We start from the raw sequence: 19626 nt of genomic DNA, 5'->3' as shown, positions 1-19626 counted from the left end.
CCAAACTGATGAAATGCATATTTTGAAATGGAGAGTGGTAGAAAATTTTCTACTTGACCTGACATTTAATTACTTTTCCCTGTTAATTTAAGAAACCAATTTCCAATGAGATATGATGTCAGCATAAGGCAATGAGCCAGTGTCTCAAGAGATTGGTAAATATTTTCCTAATAAAACTAGGACGTTCATGATTTTACGTTAAACTTCCTAAAATTAAAGTGTAGATTGTCAAAATTCATATGATCTTTGTGCCAATAACTGTACTAAACGTTCAGTTTTAATGTAAACTATCACAAAAGAGGTAGAGTACAGCTATGCATCAGTTAAACTGTTCTGGAAATTATTAGCATTTCAGATACCAGAAACAGGGGCCTGCAAAAGTTTACTCCTGAAGAATACTGCACTTCAGTAAAGAAATTCATGTTTTGTCTAAATGCACAACTGTATGCATTTAATGCCCAGTCCTAGTTCCACAGAAGTTAATGGAAAGACTTAGTGGATGTGTGATCAGGTACTCAAGAGGGAGACTGGGTCCGGTGATTAGAGCACTGGATTGGAACTCAGGACTTATTTCTGTTCCCTTGTTATACCATTGGCCAGCCTGTTGGGTGGTCTCTTGGGGAAAGTCACTTAACCTATTTCTGCCTCAGTTTCCTTAACTGTAAAATGTGGATAATGGTGTCCAGCTCTGTAATGAGATCTGTGGATGAGAAGTGCTATAAGCTAGATATTAATAATTAGTATCTTCAAATGTTTGAATCCATTTTTTAAATTATACCCATGGTTATAGTTAAAGCTGCTCGTTTGCTTTTGATAGAGTAGGTACAGTTGGGCCTGTGTACCTGTGATTGGGTGCTGTGGCTTGGTAGCAGTAGGATATGTGTATAAATGATATCCAAAGCCTATTCCCTTAATAGTATCGTTTATTTATTATTTGTACTAGTAGTTGAAACACCTGTGCAACAGCCTGGGCTAACTTGCAAAGTCATGCGTGCTTATATGGGGGGTGGGGGGAGTCAAAAATGGTGAGAACTTAAAAAAAAAAAAAATTGGACAGTGACAGACCACAAATCCCTGGATGCTTTGAACCTGCTGACATTCTAAATACAAAGAGCTCTCAACCATGCTTGTAGCTGTTTCCATCACTTCATCCTGAGTCAACAGACATTCTAGGCTTCAGAGTGATGTTTGGGGTTTTCTTGTGTCATAGTTGTGTTGATTTGTGCTGGTGGCAAATGAGGGGTGTGTGCTTGGCAAGTTATTGTGTTGATTTGGGGGTGTGGGTGTTGGGCCAAGTAATCCACAGTCTGTGTAGCCTCCCTCATGCAGCTAATGAAATTGTTTCCTGCAAATTACCTGAAGAGTAAAGGTGGCAGTTGTGGTTACCGCCGATTATCACAATGGTCTACGACTTTTGTCCTCATGGATACATGCTTTACTGTAGCTGTACACTGCACAGGTGTAATTTGTAAAGTCAAAATGTCTGAGAATTTAAAAATAGAATGGTTACAGACTGCAAAAACCTCATGATGATTCAACCTGGTGATATTCTGAACCAAAAGCACACTCAACCATGCTTGTAGCTGTTCCCCATTACTTCACACTGACTTGGATGTTCTAGACTTCAGAGTGAGATGTGGACATGTCAGTCCTGGAAACTTCTTATATAGATTATTGTAGAACGTAAGAGCCCCAGTCATGAGCCAGAACTCCATTGTGCTAGATGTACAACCACAGATTCGAAAGAGTTTATTTACTGTAGTTCGAGGCTTTACAGGAGTGGTGAACTCCCTTGACCAACCTTAACTGGTTTTAAACAATTTTTGTGGGTGTGAGAGAGAGCATATACTACATACAAATATGGGAGTAATTTTTGTAAGGTGCTACTGTTAAATTTCCATATGAACATCTGTATTGTGCATATTTTTGTAACTTTTTAAAAACTAACAAATGGAACCCATTTACTGCAGTTTGAAATAATAAGAAAACAATATAATAATAATATGCTTTAAAAATGGCAATTGAATAATACAGAAGTGGAGCTGTCTCAACCAGTTAGGATGCTGTAAATATACGTACAATAGAACCTCAATTTTGCAAACACCAGTCTTATGAATGACTTTATATAAACCACTTTCCCACCAGGAGAAATAAATCTCATAATGAAAGTGATGTCGAAGAACAAATCAATCTAAATCCCTTCATATTCTGATGACTTTTATGCATTAGAAATTGCTTTTCAGTGGTTTGAACAAGAAAAAGGTGATGCAGTGCACAATTCTGCAATTTATGCACAGTACCTGCTGTAATTTTGAGCTGCACAATTTAGGGGTAATATGATGGAAAATACAGTGTTTGTATAATTTGACACTCCTCCCTGTTAACTCCATAATAACCACATCCTGGGCTTATATAAATAGCTCAGTGTTAGTCCAGGATACAATTATTGCTTCATAATCAGGAATAAAGTTACCTAATGAGCCATGGGGAAGGGGAGGGATACCAGGTAGGCAGGCCAGCCCTACACCCTCCCCTTCTGCATCAGCGGTTCAGCTGAAGGGAGGCCATGTAGGGTTATGTAGGTGTGTCATACTTGCCCTTTTGCCCCTGAACTGCTGTGGAAATGGGGGCCACAGGCTGGCTCACAGTGATTGGGATCACATGTGACCTAAAAATAGAACATATAGTATGGCTCAGATCATCTGCTCCGTGGAAAAACCTACTGGAGGAGATAAGAGGAAATCAAGGCGAGTATTCATAATTTTCTAGCTATTTAAAAAAAACATTAACACTTACCTTGTCCTACCTCTTACCCTAAGATGGACAGTACTGTCAAGATGAATACATTATAATACCCTTTAAATAATCCATTTTACTTTCATAAAGCTTGGTCCAGAATCCCACTGGCTTCAGTGGGTGTTGGATTGGGCCTATCGTGACACACAGCACTTGTAAAGAGATCTTTTGGTAAAGTTATTGAAATTTAGATGCTGGAAATATAGTGCACCCCAAACTGTAGTATTCTAAAAATTGTGCAAAGCCTTTTAAAAGAGACTGTTCCCTAAATGTTGAAATGCTTTATTGGAAGACAGAGCTATAATTTGGTCAGCTTTGGGTTCTTAAAGGTTTGTCAGTACAGGCTTACTTTGATACTCCATGTCTGCTGTTTACTAAATTGTGGCTGTATCTGAACATAAACCAGAATGCAAGGCTATTTAGCTGATGTAACTTTATGGCAAGCACAATTTTTACATTCAGTGTAAACAGTTTAATGGCTTGATGGGTTGAATATCCTTTAATCCTGCCATCAAATTAAACATGTAATTCTTCCTGGTGAACTGTGCCATTATCTGACAAAAAACTTGGGCACTAACTTTCTTCCAGAATAGACACATTTTTACTAGCCTAAATCTGTTGACAAAGGCTTCCCCAATTCTCTGAGTGAGATTCTGGCTCCATTGAAGTCAATGTCAAAACTCCCATTGACTTCAATGAGGCCCCAAATTCACTCCTATCTTTTTGCTTTATTACATGTTAAGAAACTTACTAATGAGCACAGTTGTCAGTGACTGAGCTTCTCCGTGCACTTGAAATATGACTCTAAAGTTTGCTGTTCAGTAATTAGTGCGTTGATTTATGCCCTTTGAGGTTTGTGACTATTTTTGCTAAATATCATTAACAGGGACACCGAGGCAACTAGTGCTAATGTGTATAAAAATAGTATATGAAGACCAAAATAATTGTGTCTGAAAATCTAAATTGATATACTGTAATATTATCTGTAAAAGAAATTCAGTTCCTCTATCCAAAATTAGTAGTGACATGGAACATGTGGGATGGAGAGGCTGTGCATATTGAAGGTGGCAAACAGCTTCCGTTCTGAAATGCTTTTTTAGCACTCCTCTTGCAGCTTCACCTTTTGAAAACTGCTCAAAATAACTACTGAGGAAAACAGTAATCTCAGCATATGAACATAATACGAACTGTATGGAAAACAATACAGTGCACACTGCTCAGCCCCTAATGCAAGTCCACATACACCCACTATTATACCATAAATCAGCGATGTTACACACAACATGATTCTCAAGGAAAAAGTAATTATAAGTACTTTAACAAAAATTCTATTTCCCATATAACAGGAAGCCATTAAGGAAAACAGTTTCCCATTAAGGAAAACTGAAGTTAAGATGATAAAAATAATACATAGAAAAAACTTAACAATCTATGGGTCAGAGTTAAGGTTTAGGTGTTGTAATGAATAATTAATTTGCATTCTTATAAAAAAATAAAGGATTCACTGTGTAGGGAATGTAAGATTTGTGCAGTTTTTAACTACTTCCTTTTAAGTGGTTGGGGTTTATTTATTTATTTTAAATAATGTGGCAGGTACTGTCACTGACTCTTGAAATTATTTAATGCAGAACTGTTACTGAAATGAAATTATTCCTGTTGAAAAATAGCTTGCTGTGTCCATTCTAAGAGCTGTACAATGCCCTCCTGGATACAAGAGAGTGCAAGTAGAGGAGTAGCATCAGGTTCATATTGTGGCATGCCCTCTCCAGGCTCTATGCACAGTCCATTCCTGTAGTGGGCATAAGAACTGGCAAGAAATGAAAGGTTTTGCTACAAAATGTGTAGAGAGGAGTTACAGCTCCGACATAGCAATGATACCATTGATGCCTGTGTGGTGGCAGTCATTTTGGATAGCACTAGGGAATGAATCAGAGACCTTCAGAGATAAAACGTGAGGCTCTATAGCTTGACCCACAACAGATTCATATTCACTCTGAATCATGCACAGAGGTAGGGAAAATGCACACTGACCAATGGGTGTTACCCTGCACTCAGCAATGTGCCTTTTCCCTCCAACTCATCTCTATTAGTGCCATGCTCCCTTTCTAAGTAGGCATTGGGTCAATGGCTTTACCCTGTTTTCTATAGGAATTTTGGATTGCATTGCAAATGATGTCTGAGTAGTAATAGCATGTAGTGGTTCTTTCTCCTTCCTCTGTTTTGTCATGTGGCACAAGTACCTTGAATGACTCCTCCCACTGTGTACTGTCTATGTCCCTTTTTCAGCCTTTTTGCAGGAATACACAGATATTTGGTGCTGGTAGCACATGGTATCTCGTAGGCATTTTGTTTCACTTGCAGGGAATTCTCAAACCTTTTAAAGTCTCTTGGGACCTAGTTCTTTGCTCTGTGGCTCACTATGCATGGCCGTATACAGGGCCGGCTCCAGGCACCAGCCTGGCAAGCAGGTGCTTGGGGCGGCCGCTCCGGACAGGGGCGGCACGTCCAGGTGTTCAGCGGCAATTCGGCGGATGGTCCCTCACTCCCGCTGGGACCAAAGGACCACCCGCCGAATTACCGCCGCAGATCGTGATCCCGGCTTTTTTTTTTTTTTTTTGGCTGCTTGGGGCGGCCAAAACCCTGGAGCCAGCCCTGGCCGTATATGGCCCTAAAAGACTACAGTGTGTCTTAGAGCTGACCCAAGGTAGCAACCGCTTACAAAGTAGCCCGTTTAAAACAAAACAAACAACTCCCCTACTTTTAAAACCCAAATCTGGCTTTTGTCTCCTAAATTATCTTTTTTATTAAATGCGGGAACCTGACAGAACATAGGGACATTCCCACTTCAGATTTCATCGAACTGGGAGTAAGAATATTTTCAGTAGAAGGGGGAAAAGATGGGTTTTGTGTTGGGAAGGATGATATGAAACCAAAGAGATGGTGGTATGGGGGGTTGGCCGTCTATATTAGGAAAGGATTTTTTTCTCCCTTCATTTCTTTCTTCAAGGGTGAAATTCACCCCATACTAGGCCTATGCACCTTTTAAGTCCTCAAAATAGGCCTTCTACTGACACTCTGAACTTCACCCAAAATGAATGCCCTCAAGGATGCTAGATGCATAAGATGCACCATTTGGTCCATCATGGTAGACCATCTTAAGAAAGACAGTTTTTAATATAGTAATAATCACATACAGCAGAGGTCCCCAAACTGTGGGGCGCAGAGGAAAGTCGGGGGGGGGGTGCAGTGGGCTTGGGCCAGCCCCCACAAGGGATGGGGAGGGGGCCCCACCCACCTCTGTCTCGCCCCCAGTTGGAGCCCTGGCTTCTGTCTTGGCCCCATCCCCAGCCTCGGTGTGGCTCCGCACCTGGGCTGGAGGAAGTAAAGGGATCACCACCAAAAAAACCTCCCCAAGAACCCCCCCACACACACACAAACATTGGAACTAGAGCAGGGATGCCAACTCAAATTTAGCAGTGTCCCACTCCTCAATGGGAAGTGGCAGTGCTGTCTTCCTTGTAATACTGCATCCCTAATGCCACATGGTGGGGTGCAAAGGCATACACAGTAGCATTTTAACACTCACCCTCCCAACTGCATGATCTAAAATGATGTTCAGCATCCACCAGCAGCATGGAGGCCTCCCTGACTCCAGAGAAAATTCTGTCAAAAATATTGCCCTAAAGTAAGAATGCTTAAGTCTCTGCTTTTGGGAGGAGGGGAGTTGACAGTGTTTAAATGTAAAATGCAGCCATGCTTGAACACCACACTCACTGTTTAGGTTTATAAGCTTTAATCCAAAATCTCTCCATTGACTACAACAGGAATTGGAGCAGGGCCTTTGGTACGCAGTGGTTGAAGGCACTCTGTCTTTCAGCCTTGTGCATTGCCATATGCCCTCTTGTGGCTTATTCCTGTATTCTTTGCCATGCAGAGGGCACCACACCAGAGTTTTATTTACTCCTGAGGGCATTCTGCGCCCAAAAAATAAATTCTGCACACAATATTTTAAAATTCTGCAAATTTTGTCAAATGAATGTGGAGGCTCCAGCATAGAATTGAGGAGCACAGGCCACTGGCTGCACAGAAGTGGGAGTTTACTGTTCAGCTCCCCTCTCATCCCCCAAGACACGGACTCAGTGGTGAAGTTGCACCCAAATCTGGCACAGCACAAGGACCAGGCCTGCCCCAAAAGCGCCCCAGGGCCCTGCCACTCTGTGTGGACAGGCAAGCTCTGCAAGTCAGGATCCAAGTGTGGAGGGACTTAGTGTGTGTGGGATCCAGGTGTGGGTGGAGAGGGTTCTGTGTGGGGCAATCTGGGTCCGGGTGGCTCAGTGGCAGATCTGGATGCACAGGGGTTTGGGGGGGAGGGGGAGGGTTCTGGGTGCAATGGTAATGGAACTCTGTAGAGGAGGCCAGGTGAACGTGGTTGGCGCTCAGCAGGGTTGCGTGTTGAGGGCGATAGAGCTTGGCAGGGGTGTCTGGGTGTGGGGGGCTTAGTGAAGGATCCAGATGCTGGGGGAGTGGGCCTCAATGGGGTGGGGATCCAGGTGCAGCTGGTTGGGGCTTGATGGAGTAGTGATCCAGGTATGGGTGGCTCATCAGGATGATCCAGGTGCAGAGGAATTGGGGCTCAGTGGGAGGGTCTGAATATGTGGATGCATGGGGGTTGGGTGGATGGGGGAGCAGCTCCTTGTACCGGGATCCCTCCCCCTGCAACTGAGGAGCAATGGGCGCATGAAGGGGGAGGGGGATGGAGTTTGCAGAACTTCCTGCAATGGGGGTGGGTCTGATGCAGCCCCAGATGCTGTGCAGGGGAAGAGGAAGTCCCGTCCTCCCCAGCCCAGCCAGGACTAGTAGATGAGTCCGGCGCAGGGTAGGAGCCACCAGCCAGGTCTTCCCCAGTCCAACCCTGCCCCCCCCCAGTGATTTACCTCTCTGCCAGCTGCCCTGGGCACCCGAAACATACTGCTGGGGAGGGTCCCATGACTGCTCTTGTGGCTTCTCTTTGCTTCCCCATCAAAGTCATTTCTCTGCGGGGAAGCAAAGAAATCTGCAAGGGACATCAATTCTGCATATGCACAGTGGCACAGAATTCCCCCAGGAGTAAAATTTTATTCTATTCCTATTCTGCGATGGAAAAGGATACTTGGACTTACTGTATGGCAAGAGAGAATTACCCATTATTTGTAGTGAATTCTGCATCCTGGGAGAGAAGTTTAGGAATGGGAAATAAGAGTACATGAAAACTCAACTATATTGGCTTATAATAGCCTGGCATTCCAACCAGAGAAGACAAGAGCCCCCCTGGTAGTTGGTTATACCATCTATCTCTGGTTGGTGGGTGGTGGTCCACTCAGATATCTAGATGTCCCTGCTGCTGCTGATCATTAGTACAAGGAGGAAAAGACTAAATCTTAGCTCCCCCTTAATCTCTGGCTGTATTGAGAATTCTGCTTCAGGCAGAAAAAACTGTAATAACCAGTGATGAATAGTAGATTTAGTGGAATTCGATAATGATAATTAAAAATGGGAACATTCCTGCATTGCTTTATCACTGGCTGCTAATCTCACTTTCACCTAAAGTCTCCTATGGTGTTAATTTCTGACTTGGAACAAAATAACATTCCTGAAAGATTAGTCTTTAGGGGATGTTTTAATTTTAATTGAATACCTATGATAAAAGTAAAGCTTTGATTTTCCCCCCCACCCCAGCCCTGTTTGATCAACTTTCCGCAAAGATGGCGTTCCAAATTTTTAGGAGCCAATACCCTTTTTTTAGATAATGAGGCTTGATTCTTTCCAAAGAAAACTGGTAAATGTCTGATTTCTAGAAAATGTGGGATGATCAGTCTGCTTATGTGGACTATGCAAATATATGCTTAGTACATAAATATATCACAATGCATGTGTTTAAAAGGAAATGTGTAATTCCAGGCAATGTCTGTCAAGGTATTATACACATGGGCATTGGAAATGGCCTTTATAGTAAAAATGTACCTTTAACTGAGCTCCTATAAAGTAATTAAGAATCTACAAACATGAAATTTTGTGTAGCGATGAAGTGTGGGATTTTCATAATTGCTCGGTATTGGTGTAACTCTGCTCTGACTGGGGTGTACCGATGTACTCATGCATGTGAGCACAAGCAAGTGCAATTAACACGGTGGTTTACCCGTATTTGGTGGGCAGAAATGTGCCTGAAATTATAGCTGGCTGAGGCTGGGATTCCCAAAATGCGCTGGGACTTCTGTGTCCATCATTTGCCTGCCAGAAGGGGCAAGTGAGTACGTAAACTACCCAGGATACTATTCACTCATTCTTCAAGACTTGGTCGATCAGAGGCAGGTTCTTAAAAGCTAGTACTGGAAATACGGGAAAGGTTCATGATACCAGCTTGCTGAGGCGATCAAGCTTGTATTTGAAGGGGGAAGCAAGGACCTTATACCCAACAAACGATATTGTTGCAAAAGGTGCATCTGTTCCAGCTGTTTTAGGGGACCCCGCATACCCGCTCCTGTCATTGCCCAGGAAATTGTACCCTGATGTCAGGGGTCCTAGAGTTCAATTTCAAGCTCAGCAACTGCAGGATGGTGGTGGAAGGTCTCAATGGTATTGCCTACAAAGCCATCTTGAGGCCAGTGTGCCCAACACTGCAAAGAATTGGTGCCTGCTGTTTAAATGCACATAATCTATGAGGCTAAAGGTATTTCCGCATGGAATGAACTCAGGACCTTGCATGCTTTCATACTGGTCCTGGGTCCAAGCAGGAAAGGGGAAATAAGGGATGCTTATCAGCGCAGGGAGAAAGAGGATGACATCTAAGTTTTGCTACTTCTTGGGGCATTCTTACGGTCGTTTTGTAAATCTGATTTTACTTTAATGGCAGGTACAGGCCAAAATTGGGAGGGGGCCACAAGTGCTGCTTACGCTCTTTTGTTTAATCCAATTTGTAGTTGCTGGCATTTCCAATGTACTATACTTTGTGACATTTGCACCCATACAAAACCCATCTTAACAAATTTCCTGGAATGGCTCTATGTTTCAGGGTGGGGTTGATGGTGGGGACGGTTGCAGTCATTTGTGATTGTTTGGATTTTCACTGTGCTCGTCACCTGCCTGAAGTAATAATAAAGAAATCACAAATGTCACATTGTTCCTTTTTGATTAAGAAGGACACGGCTTCTCTCAAATAACCAGTTTATTAAAGTATAGTAAACGTCTGTAAAACTTCCCCTCCTTGTTTGATATCAAACAACTGCGGCTATTACAGAATATTGAGGTAGACTCAAAACACTTTGAAAAGAAGCCCTGCAAACTTCGTAACTCGATACAGTGACACAAAAAGAAGAAACATGCACATAACTTTCCAGTGCTCCTAAACTACCTTCGGTTATTGAGCGGTTGGTGGAGTGAATATAAAAAGTCAGAATGCCCAGAATAGCTGCTGTATGACAAAGGCACAACTGTCTGTCTTTTTCTGTTACAGCGTCACCGTTTTGTGCCTCAGGAGAGGGATGGTGGGGACAGGGCCGCCTTTAGCGTTTTTGCTGCCCCAAGCACACACACACACACACACACACACACACACAAAAGCTGCGATTGCCGGCAAGTCCTTCTCTCCGAATTGCTGCCGAACGGCCAGACGTGCTGCCCCCCTGCTTGCTAGGCTGGTGCCTGGAGCTGGCCCTGGGTGGGGAGAGGAAAGCATAGGGACAGGGGGCTGGCCCTGTAAATGAAGTAGGTCCAGCTCACCTGTGCCTGAGCAGATGCTCCTGTTGGGTCAATTAAGATGACAGAGCAGCACCTGGAGGCTATCCAGGATCAGTGAGAGTCCTAGAGAGAGGGAGTCTCACTGGGGTCAAAGCAGACTCCCTCAGTCATGAAGAGCAGGTGAGACCAACCAGAGACCAGGGAATTGGAGGAGTCCTGGAAGGAAGCAAAAGGTGATTCCTGGGAAAAGATTAAAGACGGGAGAGCAGAAAGGGGGTTTTCTGGCTGGTGCCCCCCCAGGCCAGAAGCCAGGAGGAGAAGCAGCAGCAGGTAGACGCCTGCTGGCTCTAAGCAGGAGCCAACAGATGGAGAGGGCTGAAAGCAAGGGTGTGACAGAAGAGCTTACCTGCTGACCCTTCCAGGCCCAGAGAGCTGGACCCAGAGGAACCATGGGAGTGCTATCGAAGTGAGGGATGCTCTCAGCAGAGAGGCTCTGGGGCTTCCCGCTGAGAAGAGTGGGGCTTCACTCCAGTTGGAAAGGTGAGTGTTACTGTCCTGGCACAAGGGCAGGAGAGGACTGACAGAGTCCAGACATCGTCAAAGGCGCTGGTGTGTGGTACGTGAGGCATCCAGAGATGAGAGGTCTTGGGTTTTCATGACTGCTTGCGCTGAGGTGAGAAATGGACTACATTTCTGAGATTTTTGTTGGGAATAATTTGAGTCACGTTTTGGTACACCACCAAAAAAATCCAACACACAGCTATGCCTGCACCCTAGAGCTGGTGACTGGCAGCTCCACCCCACCAAAAGACAGCTAGATAGTTTCAATTTCTGTTCTTCCCCATATCCCTTTGCCCTGTGCTCAAGCCACACCCACCTGCAACCCCCTTTAGTGGGGGAGGGGAAGTCCATCATTTCTATGGGCAAAGAATACATTTTCAACTGGGGCATTTGAAGATAGCTGGAGAGTTGACTGGGTGGAGAGAGACCATTTGGATCAGCCTTCTGATGTGAGATGTGGAGGAAAAGGTGCTTGGATAAGAATGTGGCAAGGGGTATAAAAGGAGGCTGAGTTCAGCGGAAGGAGTGATGAAGGGGATGTAGAGAGATACGGTGCACAAGTCAGGTGGGAGCCAGTTGGTGCAGACTTTTAGAAACAAGGAGGCCTGTTTGAAACTGGAAAGTTTTTATAATGGAAAGTCTAGCAGGCACCACTATAATAAATTGTAAACATTAGTGCAAAGAATCTGATGTTTCATGGATGTGGTATTCTTGAGAAAAGAGGGTTCCCTTTCTTAATATTTTACTTTAAGAGCACACTATGCTGCAGTAGTTTTCTCTTTGCTATGAAGCTCATAAGGGTAATTCTAGAGTAAAACTTATCTTGCATGGGTCTCATACTATTGAACCATTTAAATATTGAATGAAACTCTAGAGCTGAAAGCTCCCTTTGTATCTGTGGGTGCAGAAATCTATGGAAAGATCCATTTATTATAGAGGATTTCTAATACATTATGATAAATCCAGTCTTGTTTTATAGTACCTGTTGTGATCTGTTGCAAAGAAAAGCATTAAATATAAGAAATCCAACAGCAACCAAGAGTGATAGTATTTTATTTCACAGTAAAAGGAATATGGTTAATTCTGACTTCCTAAAAACATCGCTAGTCAAGTATGTGGGGGAAATCCTAGTGCTGTTGAAGTCAGTGAGAGTTTTGCCATTGATTTAAGTGGGTTCAGGATTTTGCCTGTGGTCTTTTCCTACATCTACCTTGTTAAATCCAACTTTCTCCATGTAACAGAGGCTAAGATCAAATAGCCCCTCCTACATGATGTTCGGTGACCATCCTATCAAATCCTAGAGAAAGCAGGGCAGTCTTTGTATCCCATTTACTCTCTCTGCAGCCTTGGGTCCCTGTAGTAGTGTAATAATCTTATATTAAATGATGCCTGTGCAGTCATCTTAAATTTCATGTTGTGGCTATTGGATCATCTTTCCTAGTTTCATTCCTTGTGTTCTTGATAGAGGCTCAAGTGAAGGCTACTTCCAATGCAAATTGTGATCACAAGGAATAGTCACTCCCTTGGAATCTGCAGATTTTATTATTTCCATGAGAGATGCAATTTAATCATTAAGGGAACTGGTGTAGCGCCAGCGTCGCATGCCTGCATAGAAGGAAGTTGACCCCAATTTTGTAAGCGGGTGTTTATGAAGTCAAAGGTGCACTCTTAAACAGACTAAGAAGCTGGGCCAGCAGCAGAATGCCCAATCTGGCGTGCACGCAGGAGAAATTATCCACGATTAAAGAGTTTCTGATTAATATGACTTATGTGCCAAAACTGCACATGCAGCGTATGATCTCAATTAGAGTGAAACCTAATTCTTCAAGGCTAAGCTCCAGATTCATTCTGTAATTTCTCCTTTGTTTAACTTAGACATTTTTTGACAACAGGATTTTTTTTAAAAGGCAAAAAACCACCATTCTAAATTGTGCTTCTATAGAAAATGTCTGTCTTATGGTACTGCACTGAATACCTCGACTATTTAAACATTTTGGGGGACGGGGGTTGTTGTGCATTCCTCTAAAGCACTGCCATTTAGTGTTGCTAATGGAGCTGTAACAGTTTTCAGGAAAGAAGGAATACTCATGTGCAGGTTTTCTGCTTAAAAAGTAACTCTTGCCAAAGAAAACGGCTTGAAGGTGGAAAGGAATAAGTATATAATCACACCACTGTCATTACCTCTGATATTAAGAAAGTAGGAAATGTCAAAGGCCTGTAAGAAAAATAAGTCGAGGTTTAATGAGTCCGCTGGAGAGGAATTATCAACATTAATCATTTAGGCTAGTGGGCTAACATAGCTGGCATCAATAGAATAACTTTTTCCATCCTGGTTGAATATACAGCAGTTGTTCTAGGCTTGTTTCTAAGACTTTTTACGACTAATCTCAAAACATCCTGGAAATACAAATTCTGAACTAGTATGATCACATTTTAAGTGCTCTCCCAAACCAATATGACTACCACTAAAAGAGAATTCAGCATTTAGGCCCTAATCCTGCCCCTCTAATATGTGGGAGCAAAGGGTCCCAGATCCAGCAGAATCAATACAGGGGGGCTTTTGAAAGCCCATGCAAGGAGGTGCACTATCCTTGCCTGTTATCTAAGGCGCAGAGTATGCAGGATGTGGAGAGGTTTTTGTGCCTGAACAGGGCATCTTGCAGCATTGGGGAACCAATGTTGAACCAATTCCCTGCGTGCTAGGGAGTGGTACTGGTGTGCTGTCTTTTATATGAGATAGGAAACTTAGCTCCATGGCACTTCAAGTCATTAAAGATCCAAAGGGGCATTTTGCAAAAGAAGGGATATTGACCTCCAAGCATTGGCCAAATTCCAGTTCCATTCTGAATTACTAAATTATATTCTGTTTACTAGATCTAAATTTCTGCTGTAATTTTGGCTGGATAAGGTATTCTCCACTTCCTATTTTAAGATGCTGTGTAGTGTAGCTGTGCGCTGTCAAACAGTTGCAATCTGCTTTACCCTCAGAAATTGGTGAAGCGATTCTCCTATATTTTGTAACTGCTTCTAAGGCATTTTGAAGCACTTTGGGATGAAAGACACTAGTAAGTGTAGTATCATTATGCAATAATCCACTAGGGGGAGTTAGAAATTATCTTGGTAGCAGTCAGATTAAGATAAGGAGTTCTTGCTGCATAACTAAGGGTAGATAGCTGTTAGTGGAAAACCTCATGAAGATGCAAATTCCGCTGGTTCCTAACTTATGGAGCAGGACTAGAATCTTTTTTCTCTGTGTAAATGACTAGTTGGAATAACACTGTTCCCCCTCCTTGACATTTGGAGAATAATTAGTTGGAACCACACAATTATAATTTTATTTAGAAATATTTGTGTAAGGAAACTAACCCAGGGAAAGCATGCTTTCCCCCAATTTCCTTCTAGTCATCGTATTAAAAACTCTCTTCTTTTGAGTGGAAGAAGATACTGTGCGAAAGCATGTTGGCTTAGATCCTCAGAGGGTATAATTTAGTATAGCTCCATTAACTTCAGTGGAATGCTGCAGATTTATACCAATTTAGGCTCTGTCTCTTTATCTTTTAAAAGCGAAAGGTGTATAGTAAATAAACCACACATGTGCTAAGACATTTCATGGCTTTCCTTTTCCTTCTTTGTTGTGTTCTTCCCATTTAAACAAATACTTTGCTTGTAGGCACTCGTTGAGATTTTCATACTGTGCACAAAAGTCACCTTAAAATGTCATAGATTTTAAGGCTAGAAGGTACCATCATGAGGTGGTGTAGCCTCACCTCAAGTTTCATTTATTCAATTTAATTGTATGTTAAAAATATACTTTAACACCCCCCCTCTCTTGTTGACAGAGGAACCAGCCTTTTGCCACACACCTAGCAATGTGCCGGAGAGTAGCATGCTTTCTCACTCACTAACATACACCGAAGGAACACTGGAACTTGAGTAAATATGAAAAGCATCAGGCCGTGTTGTAGACACTATTGGCACATATCCCAGCAACAGACACAGAGTGTGACTATACCAATGTCCTAAGAGAGAATAGACTCTACTTTCAAAGTAATTTTACTTGCTAAAATGACTCTGTCCCACCTGGTGTCTGATCCCAAAGTCCACTGAAGTCATTGTGGAGACTCCCATTGACTTCAGTGGGCATTGGATCAGCTCCCCAGAACCCTGCAGTATTGGAAGGATTGATGCACTCGCATTCTTTGTGACTATTTCCTCTGAAATGGAATCCATAGCAGGGATGACCCCCACACCTCCCAAAGAAGCCCTTTCCTGAATTGCTGTACTGAGAACACCATTTCCATGTCACTATTTACATTTTTAAATCTAAAATATTTTCCAAATTAAACCTGTTTGAATGGTACCATTCTGGTTTAATTATAGATATTGTCATTGATTAGGGTGGACAATCTAAACAACACTTGGACTCTACAGGAATGGCTTTGTTAATAGAGGCAACCAGGAATCTCAATCCTTCTGAGCTGTGGATGTTTCACAATAGCAATAATCTTCTCTAGTTGACTTTCTGCCTAGTGAGTGGCTATTTCCTACATAGAAACTTTGAATACTTTAATTTTTAAATATACCCCCATCACACTCTGTTATGGGGTCTGCAGTATATACATAAATAAATACAAAATGAGCATAAGCAATATTAACAATTTTACAGAATTCCTCTAAGTACATGACCCTTCAGAAATAAAGCAAAACAAAGTCTCTGCCCTGGAGTTCATAATTTTAATGCACAACATGTAGCATGGCTGAGAGAAACAATTACAGGGAGGGGAATGTGGAGTGAAAACTTAAGTGAAGAACTCATGGGAAAGTCTAAATACACAGCTTTGTGGTGTTGTCGTGGTCAGGCAATAGGGTAGTGGCTGAGTGGTGATTGGTGGAACGTTAGCTGGAAGAAGTGATTCTTGAGGAGGGAATTAGAGTGGAGTGAAGTTAAGCATAACAGAAGCAAACTGTTACAAACTCAGAGGATGGTATGCACAAGGCATAGAGCCTTGAGAGAGGAACAAAACAAAGGGATCATGAAGAAGGTGAGGGCATCTAGCAGAATGTGTGTGGGAAGTGGTTGGAGATGAGTGATATGTACACCAGGAGGAATCATGGAGGTGAGACCAAAGAGTCTAAATAGGATGTGGAGAAGAAAGTAAGAGGGTCATGGTGGTGGAAGCAGAAGAAGATAAAAGCAGAAATGTGTTGGGTAGACTGGAAGGGAGAGAGATGAACCTGCAAGGGAGGATAGGAGGGGATTGCAGTAGCTAATGGCAGGGGTGACTAATGTGTGGACAAAGATTCTGTCAGTGGCTCGGGAGGAAAAGATGGATTTGAGAGGTGCTGAACAGAAAGAACCAAAAGCCTGGATGAGAGGGATGAAGAGAAGAGGAGTTGAGAATGACACATGTTGTGAGCTTGACTGGCAGGGAGGAGAGTGGAGATACTGACTCTGGGATAGGATGGGAAGGAATGTAGGGGGAAAATGACCAGTTTAGAATTGGCAGTAGAAGAGCCAGGATGAGATGGGGGAGAGAAGGGAGCAAATGCAAGATTGAACAGAGATGGAGAAGTAACTGGGATTGGGGAGGGGAGTCAGTTTAGAGATGCTTAGATAAAAATGCCAGCAGATGAGATCTAATGAGAGAGGTTAATGGGGAAGAGAGAGAGCCCAGGGTGTAGCTGTGGGGTGGGGAGAACTTGACATGAGAGGTGAGGAGGGAAAGTCATTAAGGTAACCTAACTGACGGAGTGATCGGTGAGATAGGAAGAGAACCAAGGGAGTATGAAGTCCTGAAAGAAAGAGCTGATGAGCAGGGAGATGCTGACTGTCATAGGCAGCTGGTAGACTGAGGAGGATAAATATGGAAAAGAGGGCCTGGGACTTGTCCAGGAACATGGATCTATAGTATCCTTCACTGCAGAGAAGAGGGGGTGGAATCTGGATTGCATGGGATCAGGAGAGAGACAGGTGGTGAATTAAAGATGAAGGTAATGAACATCACAGTGGAACAAAGGGCAGCAGTAAATTGGGGGCGGTAGTTAGGCAGAATGGGGTTGAGGGGAGGTTTCTGTACAATAGGGGCTAGCGCCCTAGGTGACCGCCTAGGTCGCCTAGTGGGTTGCGCCGGCCCTACTTAGCAAGAGTGTGTCATCTGATCCCATATGCTGTTGTAATCTGGGGATAGAGGAGGAGAGGAGAAGTTTTTCTGCAGTAGTTAGGACTCAGACTATTGGATTTTGAAGATTAATACCAACAACTTGGGCCTGATTCTGATCTTAGTTTACACTGGTGTAAACTATCTGCAGTGCCATTGGAACTGGTATAGTCGCACTGGTGTTAATCCAAAGAAAGAAAGATCAGAATTGGGCCAACTGAGCTGCATGAAGAGGTGAACGTATGCAGCCCATAGAGAACTTGAGTAATGTGCTACCTATGGCTAACCTGATGAAGTAGTCTAGACACAACATTCTGCATCAGCTGCAGCTTCTAGGGTAGCCACCTATAGAATGCATCCCCCTCCTTCTACGGGACTGATCTTACCACTCTTCCTTAATGTGTAACTCTGTACAGCAATTACAGCACAGTTCAATTTACAAGTTATGACATTGTTTCGCCATCACCCAGTACAGGGTAGTTAGGCTTATTCTGAGTAACTGAAACATAAATATCATGCTGCCTGAAACTTTCAGGCATCAGGTAATGCTTTATTTTGTAAGGCAAAAATAACTATTTTATGTAAACTGTAAAATCTGTATATTTAGAGTGGCTATTTTTGCTGTTCAGATTTTACAGCAATTACACTGGGAATTTTTTTCTGAAAAATTGAGCTCTCACTTAAGTCACCCACAAGCACTTCCTTTGTAACTAATTACTTGGATTAATTGGATAATTGAGCTCAGGCAGAAGAAAATGAAACCTCTTCTAATGATGACTAATAGCCACAACAGCATCTATTAACTCAAGAGTAGCAAAGGAGTCTTTACCATTTGTGGTGTTTGTATATTATAGCCATAATCTGGGTCTTAGCTCTGGAGCAAATTTTATGTGTGTAAAATTTTAAATCATAAGTCAGAGACGTAAAATAGATTTTTCTAATTCATTCTGCTTTTATCTAACTCAAAATAGCTGTCACGTGCACAGAGCTGTTTATAAGGGTATGTGAGAACAACTTTCTGTGTTTGGAGGTAATAACTATCCCGTTTAATATGCCCTGTAAATATTTTGCTGTTCCATTAGTGGGGTCTGAGTAGGTGGGGGTCACATAAGGTTTTCCAGTAGTGCTGTTGCAGTTAGAGTTTGCATCATTGTAAGATAATTTCTTGTATGTGGGCCCTCAGTCCAGAGCCACTGCTGCGTAGTGTTTCACTTATGCAGTCATCTGCTTCTGATTGCATGTGTTTTCAGAGTCTAAGGAGTAAGTGTCCAGAAAAAAGAGGCAACGATAGCGTGTTGCCTCTACTGGGAGTATTGGAATTACTGTAGTTGGTAAACTACAGCAGTTTGGAAAGCTGTTCTGGGTTAATGCTGTTGAATGCTGCAGAACATTTTCTGAGAATATTTGCTAACAATTTTTAACAAATTGGCTTTGTCCATGTGGGTACATCTTTGGCAACTTCATTGGGGGCAACATGCATATTTAAAGTTAAGCACGTGCTTAAGTGCTTTGCTGGTTGGGGGTCAGAGTGCTCTAGATTGAGTTTAGAGTAAATCGTATTTCCATATTAATGCCATGCCTTTGGATGGGTTCAGGAATTTCTGTACATGTGCACAAAACTGAAGTACAGGCTGAAGAAAACATTGCTTCATTCTTTCACTGGATGACTTTCAGGTGCGAAAGTGTCACCACTGGCCTCCTGTTACCGTCCACCAGCAATTGTTTGGTCCTATAACTCAATGAAAAATAAAATTTGAAAAGGAGGGTGGGTGATAAATTCCTATCATTAATGAGTTAAAATAGGCCTGTCAAACACTGTCTCTTGAAAAACATTTCCTACTTTATGCAACACTGTAAAAGCAGACGTTAGGCATCTTAAGATTACATGTGTAGATGTTGCAATGGTCTATGTAAAGCACTTGAATGCTGTATTTTATAGACTAACAAATCGTTTACAGCAGTAATTAGTGCAGAAGTTAAAGGTGCCCTCCAGCAAATCTGAATTAGTCACCGGCAGTGACATTCCTGACAGGGAAAGTTTTGTGAATTTTGTATTTTCAGTAGGAATAGTTTATTCATTTGAGCCGAGAGCAGCATTTTGATAAATACCTCCAACTTGCAGTAAGAGCTGTGAACTCCATTTTCTCCCTTTTTGGCTTCTGAGCACAGCATGGGCATTGCGTGCAGTCTGTGTAGGAGATTTGGCTTTGGAGACTCACAAAGTTTTTAATACAGTTTTACAAATAGTTTTTGGTCAGGAAATCTCAGTTTTGCCACATGCAGTCTACAAACTGTAGAAGGTGTTTAATTACAGTATTTCATTGATGAGCCCCAAATCACCTATCAAAAATGCCTTCTTTTTTATTAAGCCTCTTTGACTCATGCTTTATCTAATGAG

The sequence above is a fragment of the Trachemys scripta genome, chromosome 7, assembly GCF_013100865.1.
Source record: "Trachemys scripta elegans isolate TJP31775 chromosome 7, CAS_Tse_1.0, whole genome shotgun sequence".
Lineage (NCBI taxonomy): Eukaryota > Metazoa > Chordata > Testudines > Emydidae > Trachemys > Trachemys scripta.
The sequence above is the reverse complement of the archived record's forward strand: the minus strand, read 5'-3'. Positions refer to the sequence as shown.